General features: G+C 47.7%; 14 non-coding genes across 14 annotated transcripts; all 14 read right to left on the reverse strand.

The window, feature by feature from the left end:
* Window positions 1-421: 421 nt before the first annotated feature.
* Window positions 422-494, reverse strand: trnav-cac (transfer RNA valine (anticodon CAC)). The gene has a single exon. It is a non-coding gene; the product is annotated as a tRNA-Val (tRNA).
* Window positions 495-1,632: 1,138 nt separating this feature from the next.
* On the reverse strand, window positions 1,633-1,705 carry trnav-cac (transfer RNA valine (anticodon CAC)). The gene has a single exon. It is a non-coding gene; the product is annotated as a tRNA-Val (tRNA).
* A 1,136-nt stretch (window positions 1,706-2,841) lies between these two features.
* Window positions 2,842-2,914, reverse strand: trnav-aac (transfer RNA valine (anticodon AAC)). The gene has a single exon. It is a non-coding gene; the product is annotated as a tRNA-Val (tRNA).
* An 804-nt stretch (window positions 2,915-3,718) lies between these two features.
* On the reverse strand, window positions 3,719-3,791 carry trnav-aac (transfer RNA valine (anticodon AAC)). Its single transcript has one exon. It is a non-coding gene; the product is annotated as a tRNA-Val (tRNA).
* Window positions 3,792-4,936: 1,145 nt separating this feature from the next.
* trnav-aac (transfer RNA valine (anticodon AAC)) lies at window positions 4,937-5,009 on the reverse strand. The gene has a single exon. It is a non-coding gene; the product is annotated as a tRNA-Val (tRNA).
* An 810-nt stretch (window positions 5,010-5,819) lies between these two features.
* On the reverse strand, window positions 5,820-5,892 carry trnav-aac (transfer RNA valine (anticodon AAC)). The gene has a single exon. It is a non-coding gene; the product is annotated as a tRNA-Val (tRNA).
* A 1,143-nt stretch (window positions 5,893-7,035) lies between these two features.
* On the reverse strand, window positions 7,036-7,108 carry trnav-aac (transfer RNA valine (anticodon AAC)). The gene has a single exon. It is a non-coding gene; the product is annotated as a tRNA-Val (tRNA).
* Window positions 7,109-7,914: 806 nt separating this feature from the next.
* trnav-aac (transfer RNA valine (anticodon AAC)) lies at window positions 7,915-7,987 on the reverse strand. Its single transcript has one exon. It is a non-coding gene; the product is annotated as a tRNA-Val (tRNA).
* A 1,142-nt stretch (window positions 7,988-9,129) lies between these two features.
* On the reverse strand, window positions 9,130-9,202 carry trnav-aac (transfer RNA valine (anticodon AAC)). Its single transcript has one exon. It is a non-coding gene; the product is annotated as a tRNA-Val (tRNA).
* An 805-nt stretch (window positions 9,203-10,007) lies between these two features.
* Window positions 10,008-10,080, reverse strand: trnav-aac (transfer RNA valine (anticodon AAC)). Its single transcript has one exon. It is a non-coding gene; the product is annotated as a tRNA-Val (tRNA).
* Window positions 10,081-10,968: 888 nt separating this feature from the next.
* On the reverse strand, window positions 10,969-11,041 carry trnav-aac (transfer RNA valine (anticodon AAC)). The gene has a single exon. It is a non-coding gene; the product is annotated as a tRNA-Val (tRNA).
* A 182-nt stretch (window positions 11,042-11,223) lies between these two features.
* On the reverse strand, window positions 11,224-11,296 carry trnav-aac (transfer RNA valine (anticodon AAC)). The gene has a single exon. It is a non-coding gene; the product is annotated as a tRNA-Val (tRNA).
* Window positions 11,297-11,828: 532 nt separating this feature from the next.
* trnav-aac (transfer RNA valine (anticodon AAC)) lies at window positions 11,829-11,902 on the reverse strand. The gene has a single exon. It is a non-coding gene; the product is annotated as a tRNA-Val (tRNA).
* A 536-nt stretch (window positions 11,903-12,438) lies between these two features.
* On the reverse strand, window positions 12,439-12,511 carry trnav-aac (transfer RNA valine (anticodon AAC)). The gene has a single exon. It is a non-coding gene; the product is annotated as a tRNA-Val (tRNA).
* Window positions 12,512-16,527: the final 4,016 nt, after the last annotated feature.

The raw sequence follows: 16,527 nt of genomic DNA on the forward strand, positions 1-16,527 counted from the left end.
TTTACATACGAGTGCAGTCCTAGGAACAGCTAAGACACTGAACAGAATGCTCAAACTCACGGGCCTCACACAATGGATCCCAAATTGCGATCATAGGACCCCCTCGGGTGTCTGGGGCCTGGAAGGGTTCCAGTGATTATTCAGCAAAACGGTGATTTTACGTTTATCTGACGTGTTCCTGCCCGATTTCGAACCCAGTACTTTTCACGTGTCAGGTAAACTTGATAACCACTACACTACAGCAACCGGGGACGTAACTCCAGCAGATTCCAGAAATACCATCTGAGATCTCTGTCCAGAACAGTGCAGTCCTACGGACTGTGAGCAAGAATGTTGGGACTGTGGTTATAGGACATCAGGGGGTCTGGAAGGGTCCCAGTGAGTCTCCAGCAAAATGGAGATTTTATACATACATCCAAGATGTTCCTGCTCGGGTTCGAATCGAGGACCTTTCGCCTGTGAGGCGAACGTGATAACCACTACACTACAGGAACTGGGAGACACGTTCCAGCATATTCCGGAAATACATTCTAAGGTCTCTGTCCAGAACAGCACAGTTGTAGGAACAGCAAAGATAATGAACAGCACCCTGAAACACACAGGCCTAATACAATGGTTCCCAAACTCTGGTCATGGGACCCCCCTGGGAGTCTGCGGTCTGAAAGGATTCCAGAGCGTCTCTAGCAAAATGTTTACGTATGTATGTATGTATATATATACACACACACACACATAAATATGCATTTTGTTCCATCCTGGCTTTGAAAGGAGAACCTTTCGTGTGTGAGTCAAACGTGACGACCACTACAATAGATAAACTGTGAGAGCGCCTTCAAATAGTGGCTCCAGCAGATTCCGGAAATACTATCCGAGGTCTCCGTCCAGAATAGTGAAGTCATAGGAACAGCTAAGATACTGCACAGAATGCTCAAACTCCCTGGCCTAACAAAATATTTCGCAAGATGTGGTCATTCGTCCCCTGGAGTGATTCCAGTGACTCTCCAGAAAGGGTTATGGGGCATGTCCAGGAAAGTGTAGGTTTCATATGCGCAAGCGGTTCCTGCTCGTTTTCGAACAGAGATAGCTTTCGCGTGTTAGGCTAACGTTATAACCACTACACTGCAGTTACCAGAAAACTTTCTCCAGCAGATTACAGAAATACCATCTGAGGTGTCCGTCCAGAACAGTCCAGATATAGCATCTGATGTTCCTTTACATACGAGTGCAGTCCTAGGAACAGCTAAGACACTGAACAGAATGCTCAAACTCACGGGCCTCACACAATGGATCCCAAATTGCGGTCATAGGACCCCCTCGGGTGTCTGGGGCCTGGACGGGTTCCAGTGATTATTCAGCAAAACGGTGATTTTACGTTTATCTGACGTGTTCCTGCCCGATTTCGAACCCAGTACTTTTCACGTGTCAGGTAAACTTGATAACCACTACACTACAGCAACCGGGGACGTAACTCCAGCAGATTCCAGAAATACCATCTGAGATCTCTGTCCAGAACAGTGCAGTCCTACGGACTGTGAGCAAGAATGTTGGGACTGTGGTTATAGGACATCCGGGGGTCTGGAAGGGTCCCAGTGAGTCTCCAGCAAAATGGAGATTTTATACATACATCCAAGATGTTCCTGCTCGGGTTCGAATCGAGGACCTTTCGCCTGTGAGGCGAACGTGATAACCACTACACTACAGGAACTGGGAGACACGTTCCAGCATATTCCGGAAATACATTCTAAGGTCTCTGTCCAGAACAGCACAGTTGTAGGAACAGCAAAGATAATGAACAGCACCCTGAAACACACAGGCCTAATACAATGGTTCCCAAACTCTGGTCATGGGACCCCCCTGGGAGTCTGCGGTCTGAAAGGATTCCAGAGCGTCTCTAGCAAAATGTTTACGTATGTATGTATGTATATATATACACACACACACATAAATATGCATTTTGTTCCATCCTGGCTTTGAAAGGAGAACCTTTCGTGTGTGAGTCAAACGTGACGACCACTACAATAGATAAACTGTGAGAGCGCCTTCAAATAGTGGCTCCAGCAGATTCCGGAAATACTATCCGAGGTCTCCGTCCAGAATAGTGAAGTCATAGGAACAGCTAAGATACTGCACAGAATGCTCAAACTCCCTGGCCTAACAAAATGTTTCGCAAGATGTGGTCATTCGTCCCCTGGAGTGATTCCAGTGACTCTCCAGAAAGGGTTATGGGGCATGTCCAGGAAAGTGTAGGTTTCATATGCGCAAGCGGTTCCTGCTCGTTTTCGAACAGAGATAGCTTTCGCGTGTTAGGCTAACGTTATAACCACTACACTGCAGTTACCAGAAAACTTTCTCCAGCAGATTACAGAAATACCATCTGAGGTGTCCGTCCAGAACAGTCCAGATATAGCATCTGATGTTCCTTTACATACGAGTGCAGTCCTAGGAACAGCTAAGACACTGAACAGAATGCTCAAACTCACAGGCCTCACACAATGGATCCCAAATTGCGGTCATAGGACCCCCTCGGGTGTCTGGGGCCTGGACGGGTTCCAGTGATTATTCAGCAAAACGGGGATTTTATGTTTATCTGACGTGTTCCTGCCCGATTTCGAACCCAGGACCTTTCACGTGTCGGGTAAACTTGATAACCACTACACTACAGGAATCGGGGACGTGACTCCAGCAGATTCCAGAAATACCATCTGAGATCTCTGTCCAGAACAGTGCAGTCCTACGGACTGTGAGCAAGAGTGTTGGGACTGTGGTTATAGGACATCCGGGGGTCTGGAAGGGTGCCAGTGAGTCTCCAGCAAAATGGAGATTTTATACATACATCCAAGATGTTCCTGCTCGGTTTCGAACCGAGGACCTTTCGCGTGTTAGGCGAACGTGATAACCACTACACTACAGGAACTAGGAGAGAAGTTCCAGCATATTCCGGAAATACCACCTAAGGTCTCTGGCCAGAACAGCGCAGTCGTAGGAACAGCAAAGATACTGAACAGCACCCTGAAACACACAGGCCTAATACAAGGGTTCCCAAACTCTGGTCATGGGACCCCCCTGAGAGTCTGCGGTCTGAAAGGATTCCAGAGCGTCTCTAGCAAAATGTGTGCGTATGTATGTATTTATATATATACACACACACACACACACATAAATATGCTTTTTGTTCCATCCTGGCTTTGAAACGAGAACCTTTCGTGTGTGAGTCAAACGTGATGACCACTACAATAGATAAACTTTGAGAGCACCTTCAAATAGTGGCTCCAGCAGATTCCGGAAATACTATCCGAGGTCTCTGTCCAGAATAGTGAAGTCATAGGAACAGCTAAGATCCTGCACAAAATGCTCAAACTCCCAGGCCTAACACAATATTTCGCAAAACGTGTTCATTCGTCCCCTGGAGTCTGGAATGATTCCAGTGACTCTCCAGAAAATTACGGATATTATATGTCAAAGCTGTTCCTGCCCGGTTTCGAATAGAGGACCTTTCGCATTTGAGGCAAAAGTGATAACCGCTACACTACAGGAACTAGGAAAGTATCTCCAGCAGATTCCCGAAATACCATCGGAGGTCTCTGTCCAGAACAGTGCAGTCCTACGGACTGTGAGTGAGAGTAGTGGGACTGTGGTCATAGGAGATCAGGGGGTCTGGGGTCTGGAAGGGTTCCAGTGAGTCTCCAGCAAAATGGGGATTTTACACATACATCCAAGATGTTCCTACTCGGTTTCGAACCGAGGACCTTTCGCGTGTTAGGCGAACGTGATAACCACTACACTATAGGAACTGGTAGAGTGGTTCCGGCATATTCCGGAAATACCATCTGAGGTCTCTGTCCAGAACAGCGCAGTCGTAGGAACAGTGAAGCTACTGAACAGAACCCTGAAACACACAGGCCTATTACAATGGTTCCCAAGTTCTGGTCATGGGACCCCCTGCGGGAGTCTGGGGTCTGAAAGGATTCCAGAGCATCTCCAGCAAAATGTGTGTGCATATGTATGTATATACATATATATATAATACACACACACACACATACACATTCTGTTTCCTCCTGGCTTCGAAACAAGGACTTTTCGCGCGTGATTCGAACGTGATAATCACTACACTAGAAAAACTGTGAGAGCGCCTTCAAATAGCGGCTCCAGCAAATTCCGGAAATGCTATCTGAGGTCTCCATCTAGAATAGTGAAGTCATAGGAACAGCTAAGATACTGCACAGAATGCTCAAACTCCCTGGCCTAACAAAATATTTCGCAAGATGTGGTCATTCGTCCCCTGGAGTGATTCCAGTGACTCTCCAGAAAGGGTTACGGGGCATGTCCAGGAAAGTGTAGGTTTCATATGCGCAAGCGGTTCCTACTCGTTTTACAAACAGAGATAGCGTTCGCGTGTTAGGCTAACGTTATAACCACTACACTACAGTTACTAGAAAACTTTCTCTAGCAGATTACAGAAATACCGTCTGAGGTGTCCGTCCAGAACAGTCCAGATATAGCATCTGACGTTCCTTTACATACGAGTGCAGTCCTAGGAACAGCTAAGACACTGAACAGAATGCTCAAACTCACAGGCCTCACACAATGGATCCCAAATTGCGGTCATAGGACCCCCTCGGGTGTCTGGGGCCTGGACGGGTTCCAGTGATTATTCAGCAAGTCGGGGATTTTACGTTTATCTGACGTGTTCCTGCCCGATTTCGAACCCAGGACCTTTCACGTGTCGGGTAAACTTGATAACCACTACACTACAGGAATCGGGGACGTGACTCCAGCAGATTCCAGAAATACCATCTGAGATCTCTGTCCAGAACAGTGCAGTCCTACGGACTGTGAGCAAGAGTGTTGGGACTGTGGTTATAGGACATCAGGGGGTCTGGAAGAGTCCCAGTGAGTCTCCAGCAAAATGGAGATTTTATACATACATCCAAGATGTTCCTGCTCGGTTTCGAACCGAGGACCTTTCGCGTGTTAGGCGAACGTGATAACCACTACACTACAGGAACTAGGATAGAAGTTCCAGCATATTCCGGAAATACCATCTAAGGTCTCTGTCCAGAACAGCACAGTCGTAGGAACAGCAAAGATACTGAACAGCACCCTGAAACACACAGGCCTAATACAAGGGTTCCCAAACTCTGGTCATGGGACCCCCCTGAGAGTCTGCGGTCTGAAAGGATTCCAGAGCGTCTCTAGCAAAATGTGTGCGTATGTATGTATTTATATATATATATACACACACACACACACACACATAAATATGCTTTTTGTTCCATCCTGGCTTTGAAACGAGAACCTTTCGTGTGTGAGTCAAACGTGATGACCACTACAATAGATAAACTTTGAGAGCACCTTCAAATAGTGGCTCCAGCAGATTCCGGAAATACTATCCGAGGTCTCTGTCCAGAATAGTGAAGTCATAGGAACAGCTAAGATCCTGCACAAAATGCTCAAACTCCCAGGCCTAACACAATATTTCGCAAAACGTGTTCATTCGTCCCCTGGAGTCTGGAATGATTCCAGTGACTCTCCAGGAAATTACGGATATTATATGTCAAAGCTGTTCCTGCCCGGTTTCGAATAGAGGACCTTTCGCATTTGAGGCAAAAGTGATAACCGCTACACTACAGGAACTAGGAAAGTATCTCCAGCAGATTCCCGAAATACCATCGGAGGTCTCTGTCCAGAACAGTGCAGTCCTACGGACTGTGAGTGAGAGTAGTGGGACTGTGGTCATAGGAGATCAGGGGGTCTGGGGTCTGGAAGGGTTCCAGTGAGTCTCCAGCAAAATGGGGATTTTACACATACATCCAAGATGTTCCTACTCGGTTTCGAACCGAGGACCTTTCGCGTGTTAGGCGAACGTGATAACCACTACACTATAGGAACTGGTAGAGTGGTTCCGGCATATTCCGGAAATACCATCTGAGGTCTCTGTCCAGAACAGCGCAGTCGTAGGAACAGTGAAGATACTGAACAGAACCCTGAAACACACAGGCCTATTACAATGGTTCCCAAGTTCTGGTCATGGGACCCCCTGCGGGAGTCTGGGGTCTGAAAGGATTCCAGAGCATCTCCAGCAAAATGTGTGTGCATATGTATGTATATACATATATATATAATACACACACACACATACACATTCTGTTTCCTCCTGGCTTTGAAACAAGGACTTTTCGCGCGTGATTCGAACGTGATAATCACTACACTAGAAAAACTGTGAGAGCGCCTTCAAATAGCGGCTCCAGCAAATTCCGGAAATGCTATCTGAGGTCTCCATCTAGAATAGTGAAGTCATAGGAACAGCTAAGATACTGCACAGAATGCTCAAACTCCCTGGCCTAACAAAATATTTCGCAAGATGTGGTCATTCGTCCCCTGGAGTGATTCCAGTGACTCTCCAGAAAGGGTTACGGGGCATGTCCAGGAAAGTGTAGGTTTCATATGCGCAAGCGGTTCCTACTCGTTTTACGAACAGAGATAGCGTTCGCGTGTTAGGCTAACGTTATAACCACTACACTACAGTTACTAGAAAACTTTCTCTAGCAGATTACAGAAATACCGTCTGAGGTGTCCGTCCAGAACAGTCCAGATATAGCATCTGACGTTCCTTTACATACGAGTGCAGTCCTAGGAACAGCTAAGACACTGAACAGAATGCTCAAACTCACAGGCCTCACACAATGGATCCCAAATTGCGGTCATAGGACCCCCTCGGGTGTCTGGGGCCTGGACGGGTTCCAGTGATTATTCAGCAAAACGGGGATTTTACGTTTATCTGACGTGTTCCTGCCCGATTTCGAACCCAGGACCTTTCACGTGTCGGGTAAACTTGATAACCACTACACTACAGGAATCGGGGACGTGACTCCAGCAGATTCCAGAAATACCATCTGAGATCTCTGTCCAGAACAGTGCAGTCCTACGGACTGTGAGCAAGAGTGTTGGGACTGTGGTTATAGGACATCAGGGGGTCTGGAAGAGTCCCAGTGAGTCTCCAGCAAAATGGAGATTTTATACATACATCCAAGATGTTCCTGCTCGGTTTCGAACCGAGGACCTTTCGCGTGTTAGGCGAACGTGATAACCACTACACTACAGGAACTAGGAGAGAAGTTCCAGCATATTCCGGAAATACCATCTAAGGTCTCTGTCCAGAACAGCGCAGTCGTAGGAACAGCAAAGATACTGAACAGCACCCTGAAACACACAGGCCTAATACAAGGGTTCCCAAACTCTGGTCATGGGACCCCCCTGAGAGTCTGCGGTCTGAAAGGATTCCAGAGCGTCTCTAGCAAAATGTGTGCGTATGTATGTATTTATATATATACACACACACACACACACACATAAATATGCTTTTTGTTCCATCCTGGCTTTGAAACGAGAAACTTTCGTGTGTGAGTCAAACGTGATGACCACTACAATAGATAAACTTTGAGAGCACCTTCAAATAGTGGCTCCAGCAGATTCCGGAAATACTATCCGAGGTCTCTGTCCAGAATAGTGAAGTCATAGGAACAGCTAAGATCCTGCACAAAATGCTCAAACTCCCAGGCCTAACACAATATTTCGCAAAACGTGGTCATTCGTCCCCTGGAGTCTGGAATGATTCCAGTGACTCTCCAGAAAATTACGGATATTATATGTCAAAGCTGTTCCTGCCCGGTTTCGAATAGAGGACCTTTCGCATTTGAGGCAAAAGTGATAACCGCTACACTACAGGAACTAGGAAAGTATCTCCAGCAGATTCCCGAAATACCATCGGAGGTCTCTGTCCAGAACAGTGCAGTCCTACGGACTGTGAGTGAGAGTAGTGGGACTGTGGTCATAGGAGATCAGGGGGTCTGGGGTCTGGAAGGGTTCCAGTGAGTCTCCAGCAAAATGGGGATTTTACACATACATCCAAGATGTTCCTACTCGGTTTCGAACCGAGGACCTTTCGCGTGTTAGGCGAACGTGATAACCACTACACTATAGGAACTGGTAGAATGGTTCCGGCATATTCCCGAAATACCATCTGAGGTCTCTGTCCAGAACAGCGCAGTCGTAGGAACAGTGAAGATACTGAACAGAACCCTGAAACACACAGGCCTATTACAATGGTTCCCAAGTTCTGGTCATGGGACCCCCTGCGGGAGTCTGGGGTCTGAAAGGATTCCAGAGCATCTCCAGCAAAATGAGTGTGCATATGTATGTATATACATATATATATAATACACACACACACATACACATTCTGTTTCCTCCTGGCTTCGAAACAAGGACTTTTCGCGCGTGATTCGAACGTGATAATCACTACACTAGAAAAACTGTGAGAGCGCCTTCAAATAGCGGCTCCAGCAAATTCCGGAAATGCTATCTGAGGTCTCCATCTAGAATAGTGAATTCATAGGAACAGCTAAGATACTGCACAGAATGCTCAAACTCCCTGGCCTAACAAAATATTTTGCAAGATGTGGTCATTCGTCCCCTGGAGTGATTCCAGTGACTCTCCAGAAAGGGTTACGGGGCATGTCCAGGAAAGTGTAGGTTTCATATGCGCAAGCGGTTCCTACTCGTTTTCGAACAGAGATAGCGTTCGCGTGTTAGGCTAACGTTATAACCACTACACTACAGTTACTAGAAAACTTTCTCTAGCAGATTACAGAAATACCGTCTGAGGTGTCCGTCCAGAACAGTCCAGATATAGCATCTGACGTTCCTTTACATACGAGTGCAGTCCTAGGAACAGCTAAGACACTGAACAGAATGCTCAAACTCACAGGCCTCACACAATGGATCCCAAATTGCGGTCATAGGACCCCCTCGGGTGTCTGGGGCCTGGACGGGTTCCAGTGATTATTCAGCAAAACGGGGATTTTACGTTTATCTGACGTGTTCCTGCCCGATTTCGAACCCAGGACCTTTCACGTGTCGGGTAAACTTGATAACCACTACACTACAGGAATCGGGGACGTGACTCCAGCAGATTCCAGAAATACCATCTGAGATCTCTGTCCAGAACAGTGCAGTCCTACGGACTGTGAGCAAGAGTGTTGGGACTGTGGTTATAGGACATCCGGGGGTCTGGAAGGGTCCCAGTGAGTCTCCAGCAAAATGGAGATTTTATACATACATCCAAGATGTTCCTGCTCGGTTTCGAACCGAGGACCTTTCGCGTGTTCGGCGAACTTGATAACCACTACACTACAGGAACTAGGAGAGAAGTTCCAGCATATTCCGGAAATACCATCTAAGGTCTCTGTCCAGAACAGCGCAGTCGTAGGAACAGCAAAGATACTGAACAGCACCCTGAAACACACAGGCCTAATACAAGGGTTCCCAAACTCTGGTCATGGGACCCCCCCTGAGAGTCTGCGGTCTGAAAGGATTCCAGAGCGTTTCTAGCAAAATGTGTGCGTATGTATGTATTTATATATATACACACACACACACACACACAAATATGCTTTTTGTTCCATCCTGGCTTTGAAACGAGAACCTTTCGTGTGTGAGTCAAACGTGATGACCACTACAATAGATAAACTTTGAGAGCACCTTCAAATAGTGGCTCCAGCAGATTCCGGAAATACTATCCGAGGTCTCTGTCCAGAATAGTGAAGTCATAGGAACAGCTAAGATCCTGCACAAAATGCTCAAACTCCCAGGCCTAACACAATATTTCGCAAAACGTGGTCATTCGTCCCCTGGAGTCTGGAATGATTCCAGTGACTCTCCAGAAAATTACGGATATTATATGTCAAAGCTGTTCCTGCCCGGTTTCGAATAGAGGACCTTTCGCATTTGAGGCAAAAGTGATAACCGCTACACTACAGGAACTAGGAAAGTATCTCCAGCAGATTCCCGAAATACCATCGGAGGTCTCTGTCCAGAACAGTGCAGTCCTACGGACTGTGAGTGAGAGTAGTGGGACTGTGGTCATAGGAGATCAGGGGGTCTGGGGTCTGGAAGGGTTCCAGCGAGTCTCCAGCAAAATGGGGATTTTACACATACATCCAAGATGTTCCTACTCGGTTTCGAACCGAGGACCTTTCGCGTGTTAGGCGAACGTGATAACCACTACACTATAGGAACTGGTAGAGTAGCTCCGGCATATTCCGGAAATACCATCTGAGGTCTCTGTCCAGAACAGCGCAGTCGTAGGAACAGTGAAGATACTGAACAGCACCCTGAAATACACAGGCCTATTACAATGGTTCCCAAGTTCTGGTAATGGGACCCCCTGCGGGAGTCTGGGGTCTGAAAGGATTCCAGAGCATCTCCAGCAAAATGTGTGTGCATATGTATGTATATACATATATATAATACACACACACACATACACATTCTGTTTCCTCCCGGCTTCGAAACAAGGACTTTTCGCGCGTGATTCGAACGTGATAATCACTACACTAGAAAAACTGTGAGAGCGCCTTCAAATAGCGGCTCCAGCAGATTCCGGAAATGCTATCTGAGGTCTCCATCTAGAATAGTGAAGTCATAGGAACAGCTAAGATACTGCTCAGAATGCTCAAACTCCCTGGCCTAACAAAATATTTCGCAAGATGTGGTCATTCGTCCCCTGGAGTGATTCCAGTGACTCTCCAGAAAGGGTTACGGGGCATGTCCAGGAAAGTGTAGGTTTCATATGCGCAAGCGGTTCCTGCCCGTTTTCGAACAGAGGAGCTTCCGCGTGTTAGGCAAACGTTATAACCACTACACTACAGTTACTAGAAAACTTTCCAGCAGATTACAGAAATACCATCTGAGGTGTCTGTCCAGAACAGTCTAGATATAGCATCTGACGTTCCTTTACAGACGAGTGCAGTCCTGGGGCCGGCTAAGACACTGAACAGAATGCTCAAAATCACAGGCCTCACACAATGGATCCCAAATTGCGGTCATAGGACCCCTCGGGTGTCTGGGGCCTGGACGGGTTCCAGTGATTGTTCAGTAAAGCAGAGATTTTACATTTATCCAAGGTGTTCCTGCCCGGTTTCGAACCGAGGACCTTTCGCGTGTTAGGCAAACGTGATAATCACTACACTACAGGAACTGGGAAAGTGACTCTAGCAGATTCCATAAATACCATCTGAGATCTCTGTCCAGAACAGTGCAGTACTAGGGACTGTGAGCGAGAGTGTTGGGACTATGGTCATCGGACATCCGGGGATCTAGGGTCTGGAAGAGTCCCAGTGATTATTCAGCAAAACTGGGATTTTATACATATATCCCAGATATTCCTGCTCGGTTTCGAACCAAGGACCAATCGCGTGTTAAGCGACCGTGATAACAACTACACTACAGGAACTGTTAGAGCTGCTCCAGCATATTCCGGAAATACCACCTGAGGTCTCTGTCCAGAACAGCGCAGTCATAGGAACAGTTATTATACTGAATAGCACCCTCAAACAAACAGGGCTAAAACAATGGTTCCCAAGCTCTGGTCATAGGACCCCCCCGGGAGTCTGGGGTCAGAAAAGGATTCCAGAGCTTCTCCAGCAAAATGTGTGTATGTGTATATATATATATCGTTCCGTTTCCTCCCGGCTTCGAAATGAGGACCTTTCGCGTGTGATTCAAACATGATAACCCTTACACTAGAGAAACTGCTAGAGGGCCTTGAAATAGTTGCTCCAGCAGATTCCAGTAAAAGCACCTGATATTTCTTTACAGATGAGTGCAATCCTAGGAACAGCTAAGACACTGCACACAACGCTCAAACTCCCAGGCCTCAAACCAATGGTTCCCAAATTGTGGTTACATGACCTCCTCGGGTGGCTGGGGCATGGAAGGGTTCCAGTGATTATTCAGCAAAACTGGGATTTTATATTTAACCAAGGTGTTCCTGCCCGGTTTACAAACCAAGGACCTTTCGCGTGTTAGGCGAATGTGATAACCACTACACTACAAGAGCTGTTAGATCTGCTCCAGCATATTCCGGAAAATACCACCTGAGGTCTCTGTCCGGAACAGCGCAGTCATAGGAACAGTTAAGATAATGAATAGCACCCTCAAACAAACAGGGCTAAAACAATGGTTCCCAAGCTCTGGTCATAGGACCCCCCCGAGAGTCTGGGGTCAGAAAAGGATTCCAGAGCTTCTCCAGCAAAATGTGTGTGTGTATATATATATATATATATAGTTCCGTTTCCTCCCGGCTTCGAAACGAGGACCTTTCACGTGTGATTCGAACATGATAGTCCTTACGGTAGAGAAACTGCTAGAGGGCCTTGAAATAGTTGCTCCAGCAGATTCCAGTAAAAACACCTGATGTTTCTTTACAGACGAGTGCAATCCTAGGAACAGCTAAGACACTGCACAAAACGCTCAAACTCCAAGGCCTCACACAATGGTTCCGAAATTGTGGTTATAGGAACCCCTCGGGTGCCTGGGGCCTGGAAGGGTTCCAGTGATTATTCAGCAAAATCGGGATTTTATATTTAACCGAGGTGTTCCTGCCCGGTTTCGAACCGAGGACCTTTCGCGTGTTAGGCGAACGTGATAACCACTACACTACAGGAACTGGGAAACTATCTTCTAAAGATTCCAGAAATACCATCTGAGGTCTCTTTCCAGAACAGGGCAGTCCTAGGGACTGTGAGTGAGAGTGGTGGGACTGTGGTCATAGGACCATAACCCTGAGGTCTGGAAGGGTTCCAGGGAGTCTCCAGCAAGATGTCGATTTTATACATATATCCGAGATATTCCTGCTCGGTTTCGAATCGAGAACCTTTCACGTGTTAGGCGAACGTGATAACCACTAAACCACAAGAACTTGGAGAGCCGCTCCAGCATATTCCAAAAATACCATCTGAGGTCTCTGTCCAGAACAGTGCAGTCATAGGAACAGGTAAGATACTGAACAGCACCCTGAAACTCCAAGGGCCTAAATACAGTTGTTCCCAATCTCTGGTCATAGGACCCCCCCACACGGGGGTCTGGAAGGATTCCAGAGAGTCTCTAGCAAAATATATACATACATATATAAGTTTTGGTCCCTCCGGGCTTCGAACCTATGACCTTTCACATATGATGCGAAAGTGATAACCACTACACTAAAGAAACTGTGAGGGCGCATTTAAATAGTGGCTCCAGCAGATTCCAGAAATACCATCCGAGGTCTCCGTCCAGAAGAACGCAGTCCTAGGAACAGTTCAGATACTGCATATAACTGTCAGGCTCCCAGGCCTAATACAATGGTTCCAAACCTGTAGTCATTGGACCCCCGGGGTCTCTGGTCTGGAAGGGTTCCAGGGAGTCTCCAGCAAAACGGAGATACTACATATCCAAGCTGTTCCTGCTCAGCGTCGAACTGAGAACCTTTCGCATATTTGGCGAACTTGATAACCACTACACTACAGAAACTAGGATAGCCCCCATAGCAGATTCCAGAAATACCGTCTGAGGTCTATGTCCAGAAGAGTGCAGTGGTTGCAACAGCTAAGATACTGCTCAGCACCTTTAAAATCCCAGACCTAAAACAATGGTTCCCAAACTGTGTTCGTAGGAACCCCGGGAGGTTGGGGTCTGGAAGGGTTCCATGGTGTCTCCAGCAAAATGTGGATTGTATATATATATTGAAGCTGTTCCTGCGCTGTTTCGAACCGTGAGTATAACTTTGTTAGAAGAAACACTCAATGGTAGGAAAGGTGCTCAACAAATAAGGAGCAAAATAATCCAGTGAGTCAAGTATATTACTTATGAGACAGTACAAGCTTTTTTCATGCCATAAGCAATCATCTTGTCTATATATATATATACTTCAACGCTCACGTGGGCAATGATGGAGAAACCTAGAGGGGTGTGACTAGGAGGAACAGCCTCCCCAATCTGAACCTGAGCGGTGCCATCTTATTGGACTTCTGTGCGAGTCATGGATTGGCAATAACAAACACCATGTTCGAACATAAGGTAGTTCGTAAGTGAACTTGGTACCACAACACCGTAGGCCGAAGATCGATGATCGACTTTGCGGTCATATCATCAGATCTGTGGCCGTGGGTTTTGGACACTCGGGTGAAGAGAGGAGCAGAGCTGTCAACTCCCACCTGGTGATGAGTTGGATCAGATGGCGGGGAAGGCTGCCAGACAGATCTAGCAAACCCAAACGTGTAGTGAGGGTGAACTGGGAATGTCTGGCGGAGACCCCTGTCCATGAGGTCTTCTACTTCCACCTCCGGAAGAAGTTCTCGTGTATCCCGATGGAGGCTGAGTGGGCCATGTTCAAAGCCTCTATTGTAGATGTGGCAGGCAGGAGCTGTGGTTATAAGGTGGTCGGTGCCTGTCGAGGCGGCAACCTAAGGATCTGTTGATGGACATTGGTGGTGAGGGAAGCCGTCAGGCTGAAGAAGGAGGCCTTTTGGACTTGGTTAGCCCAGGGGTCTCCTGAAGCAGCAGACAGGTACCGGGAGGCCAGAAGGGTTGCCACTTTGGCGGTCGCGGAAGCAAAAACTCAGGTGTGGGAGGAGTTCGGCAGGGCTATGGAGGAGGACTTTCAGTTGGCCTCAAGGAAGTTCTGGCAAACCATCCGGCGACTCAGGAAGGGGAAGCAGGGCTTGATTCAGGCTGTGTTCAGCCGGGGACGAGGAACTGTTGACCTGGACTGGGGATGTTGTCGAGCAGTGAAAAGAACACTTTGAGAAGCTCCTGAACCTGACTAACACATCCTCAGTGGAGGAGGTAGAGCCTGAAGACTCAGGGGAAGCCCCACCCATATCTCTGGCAGAGGTCTCTGAGGTAGTTAAAACTCCTCGGTGGCAAGGCAGCGGGTGTGGATGAGATTCACCCTGAGAAGCTGAGGGCGCTGGACATTGTTGGGCTGTCTTGGATGACACAACTCTTCAGTGTCACGTGGAGGTCGGGGACAGTACCTGTGGAGTAGCAGACTGGGGTGGTGGTTCCCATATTCAAAAAGGGGGACCGGAGGGTGTGCTCCAATTATCGGGGCATCACATTGTTCAGCCTCCCTGGGAAAGTCTACAGTAGGGTGCTTGAAAGGAGGCTCCGACTGATTGTCGAACCTCGGATCCAGGAGGAACAATGCGAATTCCGTCCTGGCCGTGGAACTACAGACCAACTCTTTACCCTTGCAGAAGTGCTGAGGTGGGCATGGGAGTTTGACCAGCCAGTCTATATGTGTTTTGTGGACTTGGAGAAGGCTTAAGACTGTGTACCCTGGGGCACTCTGTGGGGGGTACTGCGGGAGTATGGGGTACCGGGGCAGTTGCTACAAGCCATCCGGTCCTTCTATAACCAAAGTGAGAGCTGTGTCCACATTCTTGGCACAAAGTCAAACATGTTTTAGGTGGGTGTGGGACTCCGCCAAGGTTGCCCCTTGTCTCCAATTCTGTTTGTGATATTCATGGACAGGATCTCAACACACAGCCAAGGTGAGGAGTGTGTCCATTTCGGGAACCTCAGAATTGCATCTCTGCTCTGCTCTTCGCAGATGATGTGGTTTTGTTGGCTTCATCAGAACGTGACCTCCAGCATGCACTGGGGTGGTTTGCAGCTGAGTGTGAAATGGCTAGGATGAGAGTCAGCACCTCCAAGTCTGAGGCCATGGTTCTCTACCGGAAAATGGTGGATTACTCCCTCTAGGTTGGGGATGAGTTGTTGCCTCAAGTGAAGGAGTTCAAGTATCTCGGGGTCTTGTTCACAAGTGAGGGTAGGATGAAGTGGGAGATTGACAGGTGGATTGGTGCAGCATCAGCAGTAATGCGGACATTATACCGGACCATTGTGGTAAAGAAAGAGCTGAGCGGGAAGGCAAAGCTCTCAGTTTACCGGTCAATCTTCGTTCCAACCCTCACCTATGGTCATGAGCTTAGGGCAGTGACCGAAAGGGCGAGATTGCGGATACAAGCGGCTGAAATGAGTTTCCTCCGTAAGTTGTCTGGGCTCAGCCTTAGAGATAGGGTGAGGAGCTCGGACATCCGGAGGGAGCTTGGAGTAGAGCCGCTGCTCCTTCGCGTTGAAAGGAGCCAGTTGAAGTGGTTCAGGCATCTGATTAGGATGCCTCCTGGGTGCATTCCATTGGAGGTTTACCGGGCATGGCCAACTGGGGGGAAGACCCCGGGGTAGACCCAGGACTCGCTGGGGGGACTACATGTCCAATCTGGCCTGGGAACGCCTTGGGATCCCCCAGGAGGAGCTGGAGGGCGTTGCTGGGGAGAAGGATGTCTGGAGAGCCCTACTTAGCTTGCTGCCACCGCAACCCGACCCTGGAGAAGCGGCTGATAATAAATGAATGAATGAATACATATATAAGTGCTGCTCTGGGCTGGGTGAAACGATATTTCGTTTCATTTCATGTAGGAAAGTAGATGAAATGAAATGAGAAATAAAGTGTAACTCCTGATTCCTGAAGTGTCCACCAGTGATGACACTGTTGGACAATCCATGAATTGCCACATTTGTATGGCATTTGGTGGCACCCGCTACAACAGCTTTATGTAATAATAATGAATTAAACTTATATAGTGCTTTTCTAACACTCAAAGATGTAGTGTTTTCATTCTCGTTTTCTTACACATTGTA

This window comes from Lampris incognitus, chromosome 8, assembly GCF_029633865.1.
Source record: "Lampris incognitus isolate fLamInc1 chromosome 8, fLamInc1.hap2, whole genome shotgun sequence".
NCBI lineage: Eukaryota > Metazoa > Chordata > Actinopteri > Lampriformes > Lampridae > Lampris > Lampris incognitus.